Below are 5,077 nucleotides of genomic sequence, written 5' to 3' on the forward strand. Positions count from 1 at the left end.
GTTGCGATATATTATTATTTATTGAGATTGTTTTGGTCTCTCTTTACTCATCACCACGAGAATTTCTTGAAGTTTTCCCCTGGACTCTGCCTTTACTAAAATCTCGAATCGAGATTTAGATCTAGAGTTGTAATCTAGTGGCAGGTTGCAGATTTCTGTTATCCAGTACATTCAAGAGATTAAATAAATTGGACTAGACTCTAGACTCTAGTAGAAGACTCTTCTACTTCTACTTCTAAACTTTCGAGATTACAAAGGCCAAGCCGAGGCTTGTAAGGATTCGTTTTGTTAAAAGTGTTGTTTAACACAAAGTCTAAGAAGTTACCAAACCTAACACATTTTATTCTAACGAAATGAAGCTTAAATTGACTTTTATATTGTCAATAAGAGATCAAGTTTAATCACTTAATCATTTAAGTAAGGAAATGGCTATCCTCACCCGGGGTGAGAATAAAGACCCTACGATTGACCTCTCACCCCGGGTGAGACTTGCCAGCGTTGGCTATTCTCACCCAGTGTGAAACAAGACCTGTTTTTCCTAATTTCGAAATACTTTCTATCGGTGTGGATGATCAAATTGACAAAAGCAAAGAAAAAAATGACGTTATAGCACAAAAGTAAGCTAATTTGATCGTCTACAAAGATGCTTTAGCTCTTTCAACTAGATCTAGATACGAGACTTTTGTAAAGGCAGAGTCCAGGGAAAAACATTAACAAATTCGTGTGGTGCAGATGAGTAAAGAGAGACCAAAACAATCTCTCTATTGCGACTATCATTGCACATCACTTCGCCTAATACATGTTCCGGTAGATTTAACTACCTATAAATAGATGGAAGTTTGACCCGTGTCAAAAGTTGGGAGGTGGCTGACGATTCGGGAGGTGGCTGCGGGTTGACGAAAGGGAAAAGCGCGCCGGCGCCAAGGAGACTAAAAGTTCTAAACTCCTTGGCCGGCGCCAATAGTCCTGGATATACGGCCTCCCCTGAGAAGGCCTAGCTCTCTGCCATAGGTGTACACTATGGGCACTAGATACAGTACGCCCCTCTCTCGCCTTGCTGCGCGATGGCCACATTTGACAGCGGCGTCCGCCATGTTTCAGTGGGCGAGTTGTGTGAAGGAGTTCAAGCTAAAGCAATGGGCCAGGCATGTTTTCTCTCCCTCATACGCGATAGGCGATCGGCTTGGTCCTTGTTAACTTTTTTTTTTTTTTTACGCGGGCGCAGTGACGTACTATCTAGGTTACTAAATAACAATAATACAGCGTTCTTTTTACACCTAGATCTACAAACAAATGTATTATTAAATAGATAGAGATAGAGATATAGGCTTAAAAATGGAACCCCCCCCAAAAAAAAAAACTTTATTTCTTCATCAGCACTATATCTACGAAGTGGTTTATTTCTTATTGACTGAATCAAAGCGTATATCTATACGGCCTATCGAACTTATAAAAAGAAGTATGAAAAGATGTGGTATCATGGGAACCTACCAATCACCCCACCCTTTCTCTCCTCCCGAATCTCAATACCCCCCCCCCCCCCAAAAAAAAAAAGAAAAAAAGTTTGGCTTTAAATTAAACCAAGATGAGCCCTAGAAAAAAATTCAAGTTTTTCTTCCATTAGGTGTAGGAAGGCACTGAAGCTCTTCATAAAGCATAAAACTTTCCCTAGTGACATTTGAACAGGAAACTGTATTTTTCATTCTTATGTTCACTTATTTTTTTAAATTTTTATTATACATGTACCAAACGAGTAGATCTAGTGTTTCTTTATGTCGGTATTAAACTTTTTAAAAAAGAACTAAAGTAGACCATCTACAGCATTTAAACTAAAGTTCCTTTTATTGCTGTTTTAAGTAAATCTAATTTGGGGCATTAGTAAAACAACTGAGACAGCTCTGGACTCACTAAAGATAAAAAATGGAACTTAACTTTGTTTTGTAGCCTGGACAATTGTTTGTCTACACAGTGTAGTGATAACTGATATTATGCTGTGCATATATATATATATAGCAAGCTCAGCACCAAACGCACTCTGGCTATGGTTTCCTTTGTCATCATCAATAAACTTAGATATCTATCGTATACACTACTTCATACATTTTAGACACAAGCCTATTTTTGGCTACTCCCATCCATCATTTTCCCATAAAAATAATTAGGATTGATGATGCTGTTATATTACTATGTTTTATAAATATATTAGTATAATATATAAATATAATATATATAAATATAATATATATAGATCTATTTAAGTCAGTGAGTTAAGTGAGTGAAATTGGTACCTCAGATTAGTAGATCTAGCTTGGATTTTGTGATGTTTAAGTAAGCAATTAAACACAAAGACGAGGCAAAATTGCAGTGGTTACATCTGATATCAATTAACTGAAAGGTAGGCACTGATCAGACCAGACTCTTAATCTCTTCGAGTATTTTCTTCAAAACAGAGATCTGGGTCTATATCTAGACTAGATCTAATCTGTATAAATTCTTATCAATCTTATTCTTACTCTTACCAATGAAATGAAAGAGGGGTTCCTTTGGAGGCTCTGTTAGTACACTAATAAATGCAGCAGTGTTGCACCATCTTTTTTGGTCTCGTTTTATTGTAAACAAAGTCTCTAAGGCTGCAATAATAATAATAATAATAATAACAACAACAACAACAATAATAATAATAACAATAATAATAATAATATAATAATGCAGATCATTTCTATAGCGCCCACGAACACAGCTCTAGGTGCTTTACATAAATGCATGTATGAGCAATATTCACACACACACACACACACACACACACACACACACACACACACACACACACTCACACGCACACATCACACGCATACGCTTACACATCGTACAAACGTCTAGATCTATGGGGATTTGGCTTTTCTTTGGGTTACATAATAAACGAGTTTCAGTATTATTTTCATTAAGCTGGAGCGTATTATCAATCATCCAGTTCTTGACATCATCAATGCACATACCCATGGTGGCAGGGGAGGTTTTAACATCTAGATCTAGTGGTGGAACAGATTTATACAACTGTTTATCATCTGCGTACATGTGATAATTCATACTCAGCTGTGCTTTCTAGTCACAGCTCCAAGCGGCTGTGTATATAACGTATACTCGATTGGGCCCAATAAGACGTTAATCCAGAAAGGGACTAGATCTAGATCTAGATCTAGAAGTTTCATATGCTTGCACTTTTTAGAGAATCGCTTTGGATTAAAACATAACGTAAGAATAAAATAAAACACGTAAGAGCAGAGACACGCCCACTCACATGTAAACAAAAGTTTTCGCCCACTGAAAAATGGCCGCCTACAAACTCAAATGTTTCCGTGTCACGTGACCTCGTACGGACTCAACAGAGACACTAAAATACAGAGCTGGTTGTAACGGAGTACAAGTACTCCGGTACTTGTACTTACGTTACAATTTTCGGTACTTTTACTGTACTCCGGTACATTTTGAGAACCAGTACTTTTACTGTACTCTGATACTTTTTATAAAAGTACTTTTGAGTACTTTTCAAGTACATTTTGAGTACTTTTGAAGCTTAATGAAAGAATAAGTGCCGACATTTACGATCATAATTTACGGAACAAACACCCTGGCGGGCACAGCCGATCAACCAAGAGTTAAAAGTTGAGATTAAAGAACTGCCCGTCGTGTCAAAGATCAGCCACTCTTGTGAAAGTGATCACATGCGCTGTAAAACTCCATGAAACGGTACAATGATCCCCAGACGGAATCACACCGAGGTGTGAACTGACCGATGGGCGTTTCTTTTCCCCAAACATCGCACTCGCTTCTCTGAGCTCGCCACCTGAACTTTCATCCCTCGCTGGGTGGGTTGGGCCTACAAGAGAGACTCAATCAGAGATGGAAGGCTACAATTTTTGGACAGGTAAAGGGGAGGGGCAACTGGATAAACGTAGATAAAGATCTCGAGACTATATGCTAATGAGTGTACGGTATAATATTATGGCTTGCCTCATGCCACCATGCTACTGTGATTGGTCATCAAGGATGACCACTCTTTGCTCGCCACATGTCATAAACCTGCCCAGGGTCACGTCAGTTCTTGGGTCACTGTAGATTCTTCCTTAGCTTCGAAGGGCTAAGATCCCATATTTCCCTTGCTCCCGAGCACTGGGATCTTAGGTGTAGACTACTGTAGTAGAGAATTTTTGGTTACACTACACTTACTAGACTTTAGGAAATTACATGTAGGCCTATTTTGGTTTGCCGTGGGCGCTGTGGACTACACAGTGTGACCAAAATCTGTCTTACCACTATTATAATCAATTGAAACTGAAACTGAGTTCTCAATGTATATCAATCTAACAATTTTTTAGGCCACCTAAATTTCTTTTTTCCTTTTTTTTTGTGGTTTGTGCTTACGGCTACCTTGATTCCTTGAGGATTTGTTAAAGAAGAATTCAATGCACTTTTTTTTTGCTGGCCATTTTCATCAATTTTTTATTTTCTTAGATCAACTTTGTCTCTACATTTTCCAATTTTGATACTTTTCCTACTTTCCGACCTCTAGGACTGACTTACATTTGATCATATTGTCTTGCTCAAACAAATTCTATTCATAATATCACTTACTCACTAGTTGCGTCTGTTTGTTTGCTGGGTTGGTTTTTTTTTCAATTTCACGGACAATTTCCACCTACGTTCAGTGCGTAGATCTATTTCAAATGCTTTGTATGCTGTTTACATTATTAGTAATAAATGGCCGAATTTGTCAAATATACTAGATATGTTATTTTTAAAAAGTACTTGTACTCAAGTACATTTTACAGGAAAGTACTTTACTGTACTTAAGTACATATTTTAGATTGTACTTAAATTTGTACTTAAGTACCTTTTTAAAAGTAAATACTTTAACAGCTCTGCTAAAATAATATAATTAAATACTCTCTGACTCTAGTATAAAAAAAGGAGATAACTCTATGCTCTCTGCACGGCATACCGTCACCTTAGTGTTTTGTGATGACTATTTCCGGAAGTGAACTTTTGTATTACCATAACTTCGGCTCTTTCAAAAACA

Source organism: Aplysia californica, unplaced genomic scaffold (assembly GCF_000002075.1).
Source record: "Aplysia californica isolate F4 #8 unplaced genomic scaffold, AplCal3.0 scaffold01142, whole genome shotgun sequence".
Taxonomy (NCBI): Eukaryota; Metazoa; Mollusca; class Gastropoda; order Aplysiida; family Aplysiidae; genus Aplysia; species Aplysia californica.